This window comes from Mesocricetus auratus, unplaced genomic scaffold (assembly GCF_017639785.1).
Source record: "Mesocricetus auratus isolate SY011 unplaced genomic scaffold, BCM_Maur_2.0 Super-Scaffold_100019, whole genome shotgun sequence".
NCBI classification, from domain to species: Eukaryota; Metazoa; Chordata; class Mammalia; order Rodentia; family Cricetidae; genus Mesocricetus; species Mesocricetus auratus.
Genome location: NW_024429200.1, coordinates 2,373,652 through 2,393,534, shown reverse-complemented (window position 1 = coordinate 2,393,534; position 19,883 = coordinate 2,373,652). Strand labels below are relative to the sequence as shown.

The 19,883-nt window shown below is 45.0% G+C and overlaps 1 long non-coding RNA gene across 2 annotated transcripts; it reads right to left on the bottom strand.

The window, feature by feature from the left end:
• Positions 1 to 3,997: 3,997 nt before the first annotated feature.
• LOC121133056 lies at positions 3,998 to 19,877 on the bottom strand. Of its 2 annotated transcripts, none has more exons than XR_005869799.1 (2): positions 19,789 to 19,877; positions 3,998 to 4,425 (listed from the first exon to the last, which is right to left on the bottom strand). It is a non-coding gene; the product is annotated as an uncharacterized LOC121133056 (long non-coding RNA). The 2 variants fall into 2 exon arrangements; XR_005869800.1 differs by lacking the exon at positions 19,789 to 19,877 and adding an exon at positions 19,645 to 19,782.
• Between the last annotated feature and the right edge of the window lie 6 nt (positions 19,878 to 19,883).

Here is a 19,883-nt window from a genome sequence, read left to right as displayed (position 1 = left end):
CAGCTGAGCTGGGCCAGGGACCGGCTTCCTCATCGTCAAATTGAAACTGCTTTCCTGCACTTCAGAATGTGATCCAGGACTGTCTGACATTTCCTTAGCACATCAAGACGAGTGGCTGGTACATGTGGACCTAGCCCTCAGGCGGCACAAATTTCCTGGCTCTGTACTGACACCCCATGGAATCTACTGGTAAAAGGACTTTAGATTTCCCCAGTGCCTTTCTTCCAAAATCACTCAGAATACTCTTATATAATTTACTGGCTTTTAAGAGTAGATAATAGTTTTGTGTTTCTTTTTCTGTTAGTATTTCAGGACATTTTCTCCTAGCTGCAGTCACAAGTACTTTTTTACTAAAGTGTTACTATCATTTGATCATCGTCCGCCATCTTGTACATTAGCCCATCCATGAAGAATACATCTCTGAGTCCCGGGAGAAGAAGTCTTCCCAGCTGTGTGATTCTAAGGATGGCCGTGAGACCCTCTGCCAACAGCAGTCATGGGTAGAGACTAGGCTTAGAGGATCACTCTCAGTAAGTGAGTCATGGGTAGAGACTAGGCTTAGAGGATCACTCTCAGTAAGTGAGTCATGGGTAGAGACTAGGCTTAGAGGATCACTCTCAGTAAGTGAGTCATGGGTAGAGACTAGGCTTAGAGGATCACTCTCAGTAAGTGAGTCATGGGTAGAGACTAGGCTTAGAGGATCACTCTCAGTAAGTGAGTCATGGGTAGAGACTAGGCTTGGAGGATCACTCTCAGTAAGTGAGTCATGGGTAGAGACTAGGCTTGGAGGATCACTCTCAGTAAGTGAGTCATGGGTAGAGACTAGGCTTAGAGGATCACTCTCAGTAAGTGAGTCATGGGTAGAGACTAGGCTTAGAGGATCACTCTCAGTAAGTGAGTCATGGGTAGAGACTAGGCTTAGAGGATCACTCTCAGTAAGTGAGTCATGGGTAGAGACTAGGCTTAGAGGATCACTCTCAGTAAGTGAGTCATGGGTAGAGACTAGGCTTAGAGGATCACTCTCAGTAAGTGAGCTGCTGCTTACAGCTTGCTACAGTGAGACAAGTTGAGTACTGTAGGGTTTTAAAGGTGAGGGAAAGGGCAAATGTGGCATTTCTGAAGGGGTACCAATCTCAAGAGCCACCACTGCCTTGTATTTTAGCAGACAAAGCCAGGGCAAGCTTCTTCATGCATCAGCTGAATGAACAGCAATTTGAGCATAGGGTCATGAAGGGTCTCTCTGTGCAGCCCTGGCTGTCCTGGAACTCATTCTGGCTGGCCTCGAACTTGGAGATCTGCCTGTCTGCCTCCTGAGCACTGAGATTAAAGGTGTGCACTACCACCATGCTGCATATTATATTGCACACATGTACACACATAACAGGGATTTATTGATACAGTTATAAAGGAGGGTAAGGAACCTCCTAATGCCTAGCCTCTATTATATCTCAGCCTCATATCTCAGAGCTGGCATTACATACACTTCTTTCTTTTACAACGAAGTTTTCCCAGACTTACATCCCAATTTCAGAAAACAGACATCTTTTTCTGTATCAGAATTCCTTTGTTTCTATGCTCCATAATTTTCTTCTGTAAATTTGAGGTACACAGTGTCACAACTAGGACACACAGACCCATCCTCATAAAGCAGAGAGTGGATGGGGGAGGATGTGGAGAAGTTTCTAGAAGCACTGCTAGTTCTTCCTCCTACCCCTGCCTCCTGCTGCAGATGGCATGGGGTGCTGAACAGAAAGGAGAGGGAAGCCTTCCCAGAGTGAGAACAGCCAAAGCAATGAGAGCAGCAGCTGAATACAGCCTTCACCTCCAGCCAAGGTGTTCTCCAGCCCTGCTCAGATGATGCCTGTGAACCATCTTTACTGTAGGCTCAGATCTGATTGGTCCAGAGCCCAAATCACAATACTAGCCTAACAGAACTCCAGAAAACAAAGCTGTGTCGTTTCTATCTGCCAGAGCATCTGGTTTTCTTGTTTTGTTGTTCCTACTTTTTCAATAATAGCTGGTTCTCACTGGCAAGGTATTAGGTGGGTCAGATATGGCCAAACCTGATATAGTTGTGAAATCATTCTTGTAAAAATGAACCTTACTTTAACAGAAGCATAATAGTGGGGGGGGGGGCAGATGCTCTTGACATCTTGAGATGAACTGCTGTTCTGTTCTGGTTCTTCAATCCTGAAAGGTACTCATTCAGGCTGATGTACTTTCCAATGAGGTTTTTTGAGTTTACTACCCATAACTCCAACATTTTCCTGTCTTGAGGGAAGGGTGTCTATTCCCCCACAGCAGAGTTTTAGATTACTTTTTAAAGTTGTTAATCTACAGGATTGAGACAGAAACATGAAAGCTAGTTAAAGTTAAGCACATGCAATTCTGTTAGGAGGGATAATTGCTTCTGATTGTTTTGACAGGGCTTTAGACTTCGTAGCTGTGTTCTCTCACAGATGACAACCCAGGGGAAAAAGGCCCCAGGCTGGAGAATGTGTAATTGTACAGTCAATATCATCAATGTACTATATAAAATCTGTAGTATATACTTAGAAATGAAAAAAAACTTTTACAATTATTTTTGTACTACAAAAGAATATACCACTGTACTATATTTGAATTAAATTTTACTGTTTGGTTCTTTTCATGTGTGCTTATGTTTATGCAGGTGTGCTTGCAATGTAGAAGTTAGAGATGAAGTTGAGTGTCTTATCTCTTTGCATCTTATATGTATAAGAGATTTACTTTATTATGTTATGTATGTGGATGTGTGCACATGAATGCAGACACTCGTGAAGGTGAGAAGGGCATCGGTCCCTTTGGAACTGACTCACAGGCTGTTGAACGGCCTGACATGAGTGTTGGGAACTGTAGCCTCCTGTGACAGTATTTGCTCTTAGCCCTGAGCCATCTTCAGCCCTCGTGGCCTTAAGGTTTTAGAACTGGGTCTCTCACTGAAGTTGGACTGACTCATCTGGCAGGACTGGCTAACCAGCATGGCGTCGGGTTCCTCCTGACTTCTCCCCGACTGCTATGACGATGGCACATGCCAGCATGCCTAGCTTCTGGCATGGTGCTGCAGACCTGAACTTATGTGTGCATAGCAAGCACTTTTTTTTTTTTTTTTTTTTGGTTCTTCGAGACAGGGTTTCCCTGTGGCTTTGGAGGCTGTCCTGGAACTCGCTCTGTAGACCAGGCTGGCCTCGAACTCACAGAGATCCGCCTGCCTCTGCCTCCCGAGTGCTGGGATTAAAGGCGTGCGCCGCCAACGCCCGGCAGCAAGCACTTTTCTGACTGAGATATTTACCCAGCCCTATTATTTGATTCTAATCATGCTATCTTTTGCCTACATGTATGTTTGTGTGAGGGTGTCCCCTGGAACTGGAGATAAAGATGGCTGTGAGCTGCCATGTGTTTGCTGGGAATTGAACTTTGGTCTACTGGGAGAGCAGCCAGTGCTCTTAACTATTGAGCTATGTCTCCACTCTCCACATGTGTCTTGAATGTGTCATATGTAGACAAGTTTGCAAACTTGTGAGCATCAGAAACTTCTTAAATATAATTTGAATGTCAGCCAGGTGGTGGTGGTGCACGCCTTTAATCCCAGTACTTGGGAGGCAGAGACGGCAGATCTTTGTGGTTTGAGGCTAGCCTGTTCTACAAAGCAGATGCCAGGACTGTTACACAGAGAAACCCTGTCTCAGAGAAACCCTGTCTCAAAAAACCTCTCTCTCTCTCTCTCTCTCTCTCTCTCTCTCTCTCTCTCTCTCTCTCTCACACACACACACACACACACACACACACACACACACACACACACACACACACACATCTTAATGTCTTATGTATATCTAAGGGCTGCCCAGGGGGTTTTAAGCTAAATTCAGGTGAGGGCAACAGACATAAACAGTGGATAGCCTTTATCATATTTTATGTACAGAGCTTGGGGCTGCCTGTTTTGCCTCCTGACAAAGATACAACCACCACAATTGGCTGCTTATTTAAGTTCTTTTATTTGTATTGGCTTTTCTTTTAGACAGGGTCTCATGCCACCCTGTAGTGGAAGATGACCTCGAACTTCTTATCCTTCTCCCTCCACCTCCCAAGTGCTGGGATCACAGCATGGGCCATCCATCATTCCTGATCATTTGAGTTCTTCAAGATACAGCATGGAGCCAGGTGCATGGTGGTGCACGCCTTTAATCCCAGCACTCTGGAGGCAGAGGCAGGTGGATCTCTGTGAGTTCGAGGCCAGCCTGGTCTAAGAAAGAAGAAACAACATGCATGGCCTTACTTGATGGCTTTCACAGGGCAGCTCAGCAATTCCATTTCTTGCTCAAGAGACATACAATCACAATATGCACAAGGATGACACTTTGACCTGCTGTTGTCAGGAACAGCCTGAACACAATCCAAGGAGCCCTGGATAAAATGAGAGAATAGACTCTGAAGTCACAGTGGAATGTTATACAGTACACACTACAGGTTCTTGCAGCAGTATGAGTGAATCTTACTAATACTGTGCCTACAGAAATAATGTTTCATAAATTAAAGATGACTAAAATGAACACAGATACTAGAAAGGAAACAGGAAGACGAGCACAGAAGTCTATGCAGGTTATCAAGCTAGGGAGCCAGGAGCTGGCATGGGAAGAGACCACATAGGCTACCAACCAATTCTAGTTTTCATGTGGTTGGTGAGTCACAGGCAGAGTTAAGGTTGCAGAAAGAAAAGAAAAAGAGAAGAAAAGAAAAAGGAAGCTAACAGTCAGCCAGCCTAATATAGGGATCTTGTCAGGATTCTCTGCTGGACCCAGTGTAATCACAGAGGTCCTTGAAAGTGGGAGTAGGGAGTCTGGGTGTGGTGGCACACACCTTTAATCCCAGCACTTGAGAGGTAGAAGTAGACTGATCTCTGAGTTCGAGGCCAGTCTGGTTTACAAAGTGAGTTCCAGGACAGCCAGGGCTACACAGAGAAGCCCTGTCTTGAGAAAAATGGGGGGAGTGAGGGAAGACTGAGATGGAAACTTGCGGATAGTTCAGCCAAGGCTGCTAGCTCTGCAGATGGAGGAAGAGAGCCAGGAGCCGAGGGCTGAGGATCTCCAGAAGCTAGCTCTTCCATTGGAGCGTCCAAAAGGGACTTAATTTTAGCTCAATCAAGCCTGTCTTCAGACTTGTGACTTAGTAAGATTGTTGCTCTTAGTCAGTGTTCTATGTAATTTTAGTGGCCACTGGAAACTAGTGCTATTGAAACAACTCTAGGCCGCATTGCTGAGTCGGAACAAGTGGGTCACAAAATAACATTCTGATGTTGCTCTGGTTTGGATGTGTCACTGGGCATTCCTGTGGTAGTCCCCAACACAACACTGGTAGATGGACCTTTCCCTGTGTCTAAGTGGGAGTACCCTAAGGCTAGACTATTGGTGCTCTAAAAAGAGCTGGCTACACTCACTGTGTCCCATTCCTCTCTTTCACCAAATGGTGACCAGCAAGAAGCCACGGGGCACGGTGCACACACTCTGATCTAACACTTGGGAGCTAGATGCAGGAAGATAGTGAGTTCAGGCTCAGTCTCAGCTTTATAACAAGTTTCAATACCTTGACTACAGGAGACAGTGCCTTTAAAGATTTCATTTTTATTTTAAGTTATGTGTATACTTATGTGTCTGTGTTGGTTTGTACAAGTGAATAAGGTTCCCTTAGGGGTAAGATGAATGCATCAATCCCCTGGGGATGCAATTGAGAGCAGTTATGAGCTGCCTAATATAGATGCTGGGAACCAAACAAGTCCTATGCAAAAACACTATTTACTAGTAACTGCCAAGCCAGCTCTCCAGCCCAATGAAACCCTTGTCTTTTTTTTTTTTTCCGAGACAGGGTTTCTCTATTGCTTTGGAGGCTGTGCTGGAACTCGCTCTGTAGACCAGGCTGGCCTCGAACTCACAGAGATCCGCTTGCCTCTGCCTCCCAAGTGCTGGGATTAAAAAGGCGTGCACCACCAATGCCTGGCTGAAACCCTTGTCTTTAAAGCCAAAGGAGAGCTAGGTGTGATGGCATATGCCTTTCATCCCAGCACTGAGCTGAGACAGGTAGATTTTCTGTGAGTTCAAGACCAGCCTGGTCTACATAGCAAATTCTAGGCCAGTCAGGGCTATACATGAAAAATCTGTCTCAAAAATAAGATGAACCAAAGGGGAAGGGTAGCAAAAACTCTCCAGATACAGGCACCTCAATTTGAACTTGGACCCCAGAATCATGAGAAAATGTGTTTCTGTTATTTCATTATTTGCAAACTACCCAGTCTCCAGTTGTGTACAGCAGGACAAAACAAAGTTATGACTCCATTCCTGTGTATTTATTTACGTGTGTATGCACAGGGACTTCAAGAGCAGTGTCCTACAAAGTTCAATCTGGACTTCTGCTAACAACCATTATGCCTCTATTAGAAGCTAGGGATGTAGTTCAGTAGGATGAATGCTTGCCAAACATGCGTGAGTCCCTGGGATCCATCCCCCCAGCCCTGTACAAACAGGCACAATGGTTCACTTTTCTAAAACCAGTACTCTTGGGAGATGGAGGCAGAAAAGCAAGTTCAAGGTCATCCTTAGCTACATAGTGTGCTGAAGGCTAGCCTGGGCCACTTGAGAACCCGTGTAAAAAACAAAGCAAGACAAAACATTACCTTCTAATAGTAACTGAACTGGGAAAGTTTTTGTTGTTTTTGTTTGACAAACAAAAGACAGATGTAGGCAGTTATGGGTATAGACTCAATGGTAATAAGATTTGAATGCAGTTAACATTCTGACAATTCCAACAGAGGGCCATGATGACATTTAAATAGTAGTGTCAATTAAGACCCTGTGCCTCATAGTTTTTAAGACCACTGAGTATGATCTAGTGTGTGCTATCACCTGAATAAATATCAACAGGGTATTATAAAAACTGGCTGGGAAGTTAAGATACATGCATATGTTAGTTACCATTACTGCACATTTGCCATATCTCATGGAATTATATTTAAAACAAGGGGCTTAGGGGCATACAATGGTTTTTTTATTTTTGTTTTTTCTTGTGGTTTTCGAGACAGGGTTTCTCTGTGTAGTGCTAGGATTAAAGGCATGTGCCACCACTGCCTGGCATGTAATATTGTTATTTTTAAAAAGGAAGTTTGGCAAGATGGTGCCACAGGTAAAGGTGTTTGCCTCTACAGTGGTTTTCAACTTTCCTAATGCTGGGACCCTCATGTTGTGGTGAACCCAACCATAAAATTATTTTTGTTGCTACTTCATAACTGTAATTTTGCTACTATTATGAATTGTAATATAAATATCTGTGTTTCCGATGGTCTTAGGTGACTCCTGTGAATGGGTCATTTGACCCCAAAGGGGGTCACAACCCACAGGCTGAGAAGCACTTTTCTATGAAGTCTAGTGGGTGACCTGCGTTCCACCTTCACTCATGTGAAGGTAGAAAGAGATAACCGACTCTACAAAGTTGTGCTCCAACTGTCACGTGCATATGTGGTATACACAAACACACATGTAACTCCCACACACACATACAGTAATAAATGTTTAAATGGTTGACTAAAAACAAAAACAAAAATCTATGTTTTAAGCATTTGCTCTCTGTGTGACGACAACTACCATTCGGAGACTGAGATTCTTTCTAGGCATCTGTACAGGGTGTCAACAGAACAAAAGAGAGACAATAAAAGCTCAAGTGTCTTGTAACAAAAGATGAGCAGATTAATAGAGGACACCGGACATCTCAATTACAGCCCTACAAATGCATTGCCATGCCTTAAGAATTCTGAAGAGAGGGGCTGGAGAGATGGCTCAGCAGTTGAGAGTACTGACTGCTCTTCCAGAGGACCCAGGCTCAATTCCCAGCACCCACATGGCAGATAACAACTCTAAGTAACTCCAAGATCCGAAACCCTCACACAGACTCATGCAGGCAAAACACCAATGCACATCTAAAAAGAGTCCTGAAGAATTCTGAGAAAACTTTCAACTGCAGACTGTCACTCAGCTATGTAGATGAATAGATATGAGAAGATAGTGTGTACACCGTTCTAAAGACATGGGAACAAAGAGAGGAGAAAGTCCCATCATATAAGAAACATGGGCTCTAGCTTAAGAGAAGGATGCTGGCAAGGCTGGGATGGAAGCAGATTTCAGAACAACTGCACAACCGTCCCAGGCATCACAACATACAGCTCCAAGACCAATTCATTGAAGATTAGATTCATGAGTGTGTACCTGTGCGTATATTGAAAAGAGTTTAGAGATAGGTTAGGTAGAAAAGTGAAGCAAACAATTATAAAGGTGTTTAGGAAAGGAAAAATATTGCTACTTCATGGTTTAGCTTTACAAGACTGTAAGCAGAGGCTGGAGAGATGCCTCAGGGCTTAAGAGCCCTTGTTGCTCTTACAGAGGACCTGGGTTTGGTTCCCTGCACTGACAGGGTGATTCACAACTATTACTAACTTCAGTTCCATGGGACTCAATGTCTTCTTCTGAACTCTGGGCACTAGACATACATGTGGGACACATACATACATGCAGACTAAACACTCATATACATAAGACAAATCTTGAAAAACAACAAACACTGACTCAACCAAAGATGGATCCAGCTGTGTTAGGAGATGGGATGTGTCTACATGTATGAATGGTGTGTGTGTGTGTAAGAGAAGGAAGATCAGGGGAGACAGCAAAGGAGCAGAAAGAGAGACAGACACACAGAAAGACTACAAAATTTTCCTGTTTGATTACAATATGATGAATGCAACATTTAACATCAAATTTCCTTGGACACAGTTCTGAGATGCCAAGTGTTGGCATTTCGGTCGGATCAGGTCAGACAGGTATTCTGGCACTAGGGAGTGGCAGAATACTGAGTGTTACACAGCTCAGGTGGAAAGGTATCCTGGAGCTCGGGAGCCAAGGACCACCACAGGTTGCAGTAAGCTTAGCAGCTTACAGCCTTGCCTCAGAGAAAGGCTTCCTCAGTGTATTGGCTCTGCTCTGGCAGGACAGGGTCTTCCAGCTGGGGATGTTCGCCCAGTGTAGCAGTTTTGCTCCGCAGGAGGTTTCTCTGGCGAAGTTTCTACAGTTCAGCTCTGCTCCGGGAGAGCAGAGAGCAGAGTGTAACAACTCCGCTCTGCCAAGGGAAGGTTTCCCCAGCAAAAGTGTTACAGCCCTGCTGGCTCTGCTCTGTCTGCTTGCTCTGCTCTGCCCAGGGTCGCCTTTGCTCCATCGCTGCCGCTGCAAAAGAAGATCTTCACCCAAAGCTCATCGAAGGGGTTTATTGGGAGGGAAGAATCCAGGAGAGTGGCTGCCCTCTGCCAGAGTGGCAGAGGACAGCCTGGTAGCGCAAACAGCCACAAGCTGAACAGACACAGGGTTTATATAGGGCTTCCAGGGTGAGGATTGGTCAGGTTTTAGTGCGGAGCTCAGATTGGCTAGAGCTCTGCTCGAAGACTGGTTAGTTTTCTGCACAGGATTAGGGTCAGATTTGGCTCTGGTTTCAGGGTCAAAGTGTGTTTCTTTCTCTGGTCCTTTTTAGCCTTTTGGCTCCAATTTTAGGGCCAGGGTACATTTCTTTCACTGACTCTGATTCCAGGGACAAAGTGTGTTCTTTTGGCACTGGTTTCAGGGTCAGGGTCCATTTCTTTAGTTCTGGTTGCAGGGCCTAAGAGTGTTTCTTTGGCTCTGCTCAGGGTGTGTTTCTTTGGCTGGTTTCTTTTCCCTACACCAAGAAAGCAGCAGAACATCAGACCGAAGCAATATTTGTCCAGAGCATCTCCTAGCTGCTTATCAAATGAATAAATCCAACCTCGGGGCCAGAGGGTGAATGCCTGCTAGGTGTGCACACAATCTAATGTGCCCCACCAGCAGCTTCCCCAGGAAAGCTCACGTTCCTCAAAGAAGAGTAACCAAACCACAGACACACACAGCTTAGCACCTGCAGGAAATGAGCACAAGTGAGAAGCAAGTAATAAAACCAAGACTAAGCCGGGCGTTGGTGGCGCACGCCTTTAATCCCAGCACTCGGGAGGCAGAGGCAGGCGGATCTCTGTGAGTTCGAGGCCAGCCTGGTCTACAAGAGCTAGTTCCAGGACAGCCTCCAAACAAAGCCACAGAGAAACCCTGTCTCGAAAAACCAAAACAAAACAAACAAACAAAAAAACAAGACTAAAGACAATAGTGATACATGCCTTTAATCCCAACACTTGGGAGACAGACACAGACAGTTATCTGTGAGTTTAAGGCCAGCTGTGTCAGTACTATTACACAGAGAAACCCTGCTGGAAAAACCAAAAGGAAAAAAATGATCAGGGCTGTAGAGCTCGATCGGCAGTTTAAAATGCTTGCTATTTTATCAGAGGACCAAAGTTTGGTTCCCAGCATTTATTCTGGATTCACAATGGCATGTAACTACAGCTTCAGGGGGTCTCTGTGGGTACCTGCACACACATGGTACACACACACACACACATACACACACTCAAATCTTTTAAACTAGCTCTTGAAAATTGGCACATGTATGTGAGAGGTGTAACAAAGCATTTACCCTGGACAGCAAGGTAGAAGCAGTATTAGTACCTTAGTGCCATTTACTAGCAATACGCTTAGTCCCAGACACAGGTGTGCCTTATAATAATAAACTAAGCCGGGCGGTGGTGGCGCACGCCTTTAATCCCAGCATTCGGGAGGCAGAGGCAGGCTGATCTCTGTGAGTTAGAGGTCAGCCTGGTCTACAGATCGAGTTTCAGCACAGCCTCCAAAGTCAGAGAAACCCTTCTCGAACACAAACAAACAAAAACAACAAAAAAACAAAGTTAAAATACAAAGAAAAGTAACATTAACATCATAGACAATGTCCAAAGACATTGAAAATTTACCTCATTACACAAAAATAGAAACCATTGAAATTATCAGAAGCGACATATAAAGAAAACAAATCAACATAAAAACAAAGCAACTAGAATGACATAGACTCTGTTCCAAACTGAATATGGGCTTATGTCATCTATTAAAACAAAAGAACTGGAAGATTGGATCACAGAGTGAAATCCAACTCTGGGCTGCTTGCTCTTACTGAGGACACAGTAACTCATGAACACTAGCAATTTACAGACAGGCAGTGGTAACTCATGAACACTAGCAATATACAGACAGGCAGTGGTAACTCATGAACACTAGCAATATACAGACAGGCAGTGGTAACTCATGAACACTAGCAATTTACAGACAGGCAGTGGTAACTCATGAACACTAGCAATATACAGACAGGCAGTGGTAACTCATGAACACTAGCAATATACAGACAGGCAGTGGTAACTCATGAACACTAGCAATTTACAGACAGGCAGTGGTAACTCATGAACACTAGCAATTTACAGACAGGCAGTGGTAACTCATGAACACTAGCAATATACAGACAGGCAGTGGTAACTCATGAACACTAGCAATATACAGACAGGCAGTGGTAACTCATGAACACTAGCAATTTACAGACAGGCAGTGGTGCAGCTGGGAAAATGCAAATCGAGGGAGAGCAGGTGCCACAATCAAACAAGGTTGGATTCAGGTCAAAATCATTAAGCAAGTCAAGGAAACACACTTTGAATGATAAAGGCTCTGTTTCCTGATATAACTACAACGGTTATGAATATTCAACAAAGGAACCAATACTCAAAAAGCAAAAACGAAGAGAGACAATAGCAGTCCACGAAAGATGAAATAAAAACGTAAGGAAAACCTGCAGGTAATCTAAACATTATCGGGAGTAAGTAATAGGTTAATATGCCAAAGAACAGACCTCTCCTTCAAGGACCCACGGGCCATTCAACAAAATGGACTGCACATTATGCCACAAAGAAAACATCACGTTCCATAGATCACGCCTGTTCTAAGCATTCCGCAAACGTGAGCCCACTTAATTCAAACACTATTTTTGGATTATTCCATGCATTTATTTTGTGTGTCTGGGGGGACACCTGTGCAGAAGAAAGGACAAGCTGGGGAGAGGGCTTTGTACTTCCACCATGCGGGTCTTAGGAGACTGAACTCAGGTCCTCAGGCTTGGCCAAAACCACGTTTACCAAGCGAGCCAGCTCACCTGTCCCCAACACCAGGGCACATTACTACTCCCGGTTTTCAAATTGGGAGACTGAGACACAAAATGCTTACGTTACCGTGTGAGGGTCAGAGAGGCTATGACAGACAGTAGCAGCAGAGGCAGGGTTAACACCCAGGAGCCCAGACCTCACTCTCTAGTTTTAGCCTCAGTCCTCTTCAGGAAACTCAGCAGAACCAGCCTTTTAAGCTCTTTTTATTTATTCCTTGTGTCTTTAGCATCGTGCATTTTGATTCCGTTCACCTGGTATCCATCTTCTGGCCTTGTAAACCCCTCCCAAATTTGTGTTTTTTATTTATTCATTTACTTATTTTTGGTTTTTCAAGACATGATTTCTCTGTGTAGCCCTGGGTGTCCTAGAACTCCCTCTGTAGACGAGTCACAGATCCGCCTGCCTCTGCCTCACAAGCACTGAGATTGAAGGCGTGCGCCACGACCACCAGGCGTGTGTATTCCTTTTTATACTCACTGTAGTTTTCAATGGGTAGTACGAGGATGAAGTTTTTATACACATTATAGTTTTTTCTTTAGTCAAACTGTCTGCTCCTACAGCAGGGGAAGGGACTTTGATTTTTCTTTTCTTTTTTATGTGTACTGGTGTTTTGCCTGCATGAGGGTGTTCTGAAACTGGAGTTACAGACAGCTGGGAGCTACCATGTGGGTGCTGGGAACTGAACCCTGACCCTCTGGAGGGCAGCCAGTGCTCTTAACCACTGAGCCATCTCTCCAGCCTCCGCCACGTGTACTTTTAAATCAGCGACATAAAGCAGAAGTTAAAGCCAGGCGCACGCCTTTAATCCCAGCACTCGAGAGACAGAGGCAGGCGGATGGATCTCTGTGAGTTCGAGACCAGACTGGTCTACAAGAACTAGTTCCAGGACAGCCTCCAAAGACACAGCAAAACCCTGTGTTGAAAACCACGCCCCTCCAAAAAAGGCGGAAGCTAGTATTGACACCAAAGAAACTGGTACTTACTGTGCCATGGGCAAATTTTCCCATGTTATGCTAGGCATTGAACTCTGGGCTTCTAGATTGCTTGGAAACACCCGCCACAAAACTACCATCCCAGCTCTAAAACATTTAAAACAAACAACACTAAAGAGACAGACTAAATAACAAGAACCTAGAAAAAAACTTTCCTATCCAATACAGATTCTCATTAAAGCTCAGGGGACAAAGTCTTGAATCCTAACACCAAAGCCAGGAAAACCGAAAGTGAGGTGACACTGGGATCTCGAGAAGTTAAACAAAGACTACTGAGATAAGCAGGACTCCACAAGAAAGACCAATTAACTCCAAAGTTAATTAAGTTAAAAATAGAAGCCCAGCACTCAGAAGTCTGAGGCAGGAGGATCAGAGTTTGAGGCCAGTCTGGACTGTACACACTAAGATGATGTCTCAAAGGGAAAAAAAAATAGAAAAGTGAGACTAACAAATGTGGGAAGGAGCTGACTTTGAAAAAGAATTTCAAAATAAACCTAATTGAAATCTCACCAATCAAGTTAGGAAAGAATGAAAATACACAGAATTTTATAGCTGTTTGGCTGTTAAGATGGCTCAATGGACTTGCTGTCATGTGACCTAGTGGGTTGCCAGACCAGGGTTAAGTGTTGGCTCATCCCAGGAATCCACCCTACCTGTGATCTGCTGGAACACGGGTGTGTATGTGTGTTGGGGGGGGAGGGTGTCCCAGGGCTCCAGGATCTCCATGACACAGGACAGCAACAGGATGTCAAGAGTCCCAGTGAGGGCCCAGTGTTGACATTGACAGAAACAAGGGGCCTGGAACCAAACCAATTTGTGTGTGTGATTAGTGCCTGCATGTAAAGATGTATGGATAAAAGTTTATTTCCTGACTCACTGTGTCACCCTGAAGCTTCCATAATAAGATTTTTTCCCTTTATTCCCCCCACCCATCTTAAATTCTTTTATTTCGGGGGGCAGGTAGAGGCTGCAGGGGCAGAGGGCAGGGACAGCAGATGGGTGGGATCAGATGTCTGATGTGAAAGACACAAAGAATAAATTAAAAATAAAATGTTAAAAAGATGGCTCAATGGGTAAAGTTACTTGCCACTGAGGATTTACTTGTTCTGAGGATTTAAGAGGTCTATCCCCAGGACCACACTGAGAGAACCCACTGTTGCTGGGGTTTTTTTTTTTTTTTTTTTGGTGGGATTAAAGGTGTGTGCCACCACCGCCACCTAGCAACAGCATCCTTGATTTGGCTTAGATTTTCTTTCCTTTCATGAGTTATGCTGTATCTATGTTTTCTTCTGTGAGCAAAAAAAAAATAATAATAATCTTTTTAAACACAAGGCAGTATTGTCCTACTGCCTTGTGTTATGGTCCTTAGAATAGTTGCCTGTCATGCTCCCATCCTCCCTAGAACAGCATCCTTTTGCTTAAACTCCATCCAATTCAGCAGAAGAGCTGGTAACCAGACCCTTCCTGGCAGTTGACTTGAGCTGGGGATTGACACTGACACAGTCAATAATTGGTCCTTCCAGGATATTGGAATTAAGTGTAAGGGTTTCTAGTCTTTAATCTGGGCTGGTTTATACAACAATAATACTAAAAATAAAGGATCTAGGGTGATGTCCTAAACAGTAGACCTTGTCACACAACAAGCTTGTTGACAGTAAAGTTAGGCAACTATAATTATGTCCCTTAAAAAAATTCCATTGACTTTTGTTTCATTTGAATCTCACATTTTTTTTTTTATTTTTTGGTTTTTCAAGACAGGCTTTTTCTGTATTGCTTTGGAGGCTGTCCTGGAACTTGCTCGGTAGAACAGGCTGGCCTGGACTCACAGAGATCCTCCTGCCTCTGCCTCCCGAGTGCTGGGATTAAAGGTGTGCGCCACCAACGCCCAGCTCATTTATTTTTTAATTATAGTGTCCATTTGTCTGTGAGTTTTCATATGTGGGTGTGGGTATCTGTGGAGTCTACAATAGATTGTCAGATCCCTTGGAGCTGGAGTTATACAGGCAGCTGTGAGGTTCCTGAAGTGGGTGCTGGGAAGTGAACTCAGTCCTCTGTAAGAGTAGTACTTGGTCTTAAACACTGAACCATTTTCCAGTCTCTGGTTCTGTTTTCAGTAATAATTAATTGCCTGGTCCATCAATCACCTCTACCTGGAGTTCATCTCTGTAGTCTAGCTTTTCTATCTTTCTATCAAAACTCCAGCTCACTTCCTTCAGAGTTTTGCAAGATGTTTGTCAAGAAGACAGCTGACAACACAAGCTTGCAGGACTGACCTTGGATCTCCCAGCACCTACGCAGAAAGCTGGGCCCGGCAGCTCGAGCTTCTAATCTCAGTACTGCAGAAACAGACAGGTGGATCCCTGAAACTTGCTAGCTCACCACACTAACCACACTGATGAGCTCCAAGTGCAGTGAGAGACCTGTCTCAAAATACAAGGCAGCAGGACTGATGAGAAGACCTGGTAGGTAAAGGCGCCACCAAGCCGTGTAACTTCAGTTTAATCCCAGGCCTCACCTGGTGGACAGACCCAATTCCTGCCGGTTGTTCTCTGACCTCCATACGTACATTGGGTACATGTACCATGGCCACCTAGCCCTCCCCAAAACAGAAACACACAAAATAAATGGAATAAAGAAAAAATAAGGTGGAAAGTGATTGAGGATGACATACAACAACACCCACAAGCATATGTGCACACATAAGCAATACATACAACACACATACACAAGCATATGTGCGCATATAAGCACATACAACACAATCACAAGCATATGTGCACACATAAGCAATACATACAACACACATACACACAGACAAGGTAGTAGTAGCTTAGTAGCTTCATCTCTCGGGATATACAATGGTTACATGGATACACGAATATTAAAAACAAGAGTAATGTGACTTTATAGTATATAGTTTAACTACACAAAACACTGACTTGGCATGCACTAGGCCTCTCTAAGGGCCCTTTTCTTCAACTACATCACTTAGAATTTTCTAAGTTCTCTCAGGAATGTGTATGTGTACTCCTAGACCCTAGGAAAAAAATTACTTTTTCCTGACCTGTTAAGACAGTAAGTACATTTACTTCAACTGCAAAACTGCAACCAACTAGAGGGTTTAGAAGCCAATCCTGAGGGTTACAAGCATTATCTAAGAATAAGGCAAACAGCAATAGACTTCAGGAGAAACCATCAGCACACGCCCCGCCAGTCCTTACTTAGGACTTCAGAGTAGAGCTGCTGAGACAGGGTGCTCACATGGGGGGAAGGCTACATGAGAGGGGAGTCCCGGGCTCATTCACGGGACAGACAGCCTAACGTGACACTATCACAATGCCCCGGGACATATGCAACTAAGCAGAGAATGTTGACAATGCTGTTTGTTGACAGAACACTCAGAATTTTCTATTGAGTTTCAGGGGGAGAACCCCCATGTTTTTAAGATAAGAGTGTCTTCAATATCATATGTGTATGTCACAATGTTATTCAAGATACTATAAATTGCTTCCAAAGAGGATGTTTTATTAGAAAAAGGAATAGAAGCCAGGCATAGTATCGAACCCCTTTAATCCCGGTGGAGAGGCAGTGAGACCCTGGAGAGAGGGAGAAGGGAGGGAGGAAGGGAAAAAGGAAGAGAGATGGGGGGAAAGAGAAACAGGAGAGTGAAAAGATACAGAAATGTGGTTAATTGTAGAAGTTTAATACTTTTTTTCCCCCCAAAACAGGGTTTCTCTGTGTAGCTCCTGGCCATGCTGGAACTCACTCTGTAGACCAGGCTGATCCAGAACTGAGAGAATCTTCTGGTTCTTTGCCCCAAGTGCTGGGATTAAAGGTGGACTACCTGGTTAATTAAGCATACTTTCAAAAGTCCTAATACAGCTGGCTGTGAGCTGGGTGGTGGCGCTCGCCTTTAGTCCCAGCACTCGGGAGGCAGAGGCAGGTGAATCTCTGAGTTCAAGGCCAGCCTGGTCTACAGAGTTAGTACCAGGGTAGACTCCAAAGCTACACAGAGAAACCCTGTCTGGGATAAAATAGCTGGATGTGATGGAACATACTTATAATAAGCACATCATTCACGATGAATTGGAAGGTCAGGAGTTCAGGGGCAGTCTTAGTTGAAACTTCACGACGATGAAAATGTCAATAACTCTTTAAATATGACCTTAAAATGTAAAGTTAATGGCATAACCTTGAAAGACAGTATTAATTGCCTTCTGATGTAGCAAAAGAAAAATGAATCTTATTAAGGGTTGAAAACCAGTCAGACATATTGTTGCATGCTTTTAATCCCAGCACTAGAGAGGCAGAGACAGAAAGATCTCTGAGTTCAAGGCCCGCCTGGTTTACATAGTGAGACCCTGTCTCAAAGAGAATAAAATAAAAACAACTTTTTTTTTTTTTGGTTTTTTGAGACAGGGTTTCTCCATATTGTTTTGGAGGCTGTCCTGGAACTTGCTCTGTAGACCAGGCTCACCTCGAACTCACAGAGATTCACCTGCCTCTGCCACCCAAGTGCTGGGATTAAAGGCGTGCACCACCACGGCCAGGCAAAACAACTTCTTTATTATTGGTGGATATGGTACGAATACTTTTTGACAAATAAACTAATAAATCAAAAACTTGTTCTTGGGGCTGGATGGTAGAGGTGGCACACGCCTTTAATTCCAGCACTCAGGAGGTAGAGGAAGGGGATCTCTATCAGTTGGAGGCCAAGTCTGGTCTATAAAGCTAGTTCCAGGACAGCCAGGACTACACAGAGAAACTCTGTCTTGAAAAACTAAAGCAAACAAAGAACTTGTTCTTGATGATGTCACAATCTAAATTATTACTGTGGAACATTTAAAATGAAAAGGTGCTGATTTTTATGCTAGATATATGTAGCAAACCAGTTTTATGTAATTATTACTGTCTGTGTAGGAAAATATATTCAATACTAGAAATTAGCATTTAAATAATTCTAGGTCAACAAGATGACTCATTAGATACAGGTACTTGCTATGCAAGCCTGGCCACCTGAAGGAGAGAACAGACTCCACAAAGTTGTCTTTTGACCTCCAGCATTGTTTTTATACACTGGGTTACAATCAATCTTTTTGTTTTGTTTTTTGAGACAGGATCCTGGAACTCACTATGTAGACCAGGTTGGCCTCAAACTCACAGAGATCTGCCTGCCTCTGCCTCCCAAGTGCTGGAATCAGTGCTTACAAGGCTTAGAATGGATTTCTTACTGTAGATTGAGGTTCAAATTATTGAAAAAGCACCCACAGTGTTGGATGAGCCTACACCCACAGAAGAGCTTGTTCAAGGACTGCCTGCCTGAAATCTCTGGGATACATTGTAGACAATGAACACAGGTACAGAGCTCACTTTGCAGGTCAATTGGAGCTGGGATAGGGAGTGATACAACAAAAAACTGTTTCAGAGACATTAATGATCCCATTGTTGGACTGGCAGAAACAGAGCCGGAGGACAGAAAGGTACTAAGTCCAAAACACAAGATCCCAATCCAAGTCGGGAGCAGTGGAAGGAATGTTATAGATAAGGAAATACTGCAGGATTTTAGAGCTAGAAGACATTCTTTCTTTCTTTCTTTCTCCTCCTCTTCTTCTTCTTCTTTTTTTTCCAGACAGGGTCTCACTATGTAGCTCTGGCTGGCTTGGAACTCACTAAATACACTAGGCTGGCCTTGAGCACATAGAGATCTGCCTGGCTCTGGAATGCCACCACCATCCTTAAGCAGTGCTAGTGGGCTCGCAGCTGGTTATGCAGATCGTGTTCAAGTCCAACAGGCTGCCTCTTCCTGCGCACCTCCAAACCCGACTTAGAACCAGGAGGGACCGTGGGGATGGACATTCCATCACCATCTGGCACATTTTTGGAAAGGAGTAGAATCCTGCGCGAACACCTGCCTATTTAAGACATGCCTATGACGTCACTCTGACTCGGCTCCTCGACGTCTGACACAGCCGGGGCAATTAACAAGCTTGGGAGTTTCCTGCAGGGACGTGGAGAGCGAAAGTTTCGAAGCCACTTTCCACCGAGCAGATTAACAGGGCCAGTAACTCTCCTTCCTTAAAAAAACGCCAAGGGCCATTCGGTTCCCACGGGCACTCCAAAGAAGCCAGACCAACGCCCCTTCCCTCTGCGGAAGCGGACCATCGGTTTGCTCCTCTGCTTTTACCCTCCTCTCCCCCCGAGAGCCACTCTCCAATAAAATAGCAACAAACCCTGCGGAGACCAACGTCCTCGCGAACTGTGCGTTCGCCAGTTTCCACGTCCCGGTCACTGAGCGCCTCACGGCCATGCGCAAAGCGGCCGGGCGGCCTGGGGGGGGGGGAGGAGGGGGGGCGGCGGCGGCCTGGGAGGGAGGGTCAGGGAGGGAGGGCGGCGGCGTGGGGTGAGGGCGGCGTGGCGCTTTCGGGAGGGCTCCACCTTTCTTCCCGGGACGCCTCCGGCAGCCGGGCACCGGGCGGGCACGGCCGGCGGCCGCGGGGAGTCCCTCACCCCGTTTCCAGGCTGCACCTGGTCCCTTCCCTCAGCGGATACTCCACCGTGCTGCCCCGCGTCGGGAGCCCGAGGGCCGACGACGGGCGGCGGGACGCGGCGCCATGTCCGGGTCGTCCCCCCACGGCACACCGCAACGCTCACCCTGAGGGTTCCGCGAGCGCGCCTCGGTTTCCGGGCGGGAGGAGGAAATCACTCCGGGAACCCCCCCAGACCCGCCCCCTCCTTCCGAGCCCAAG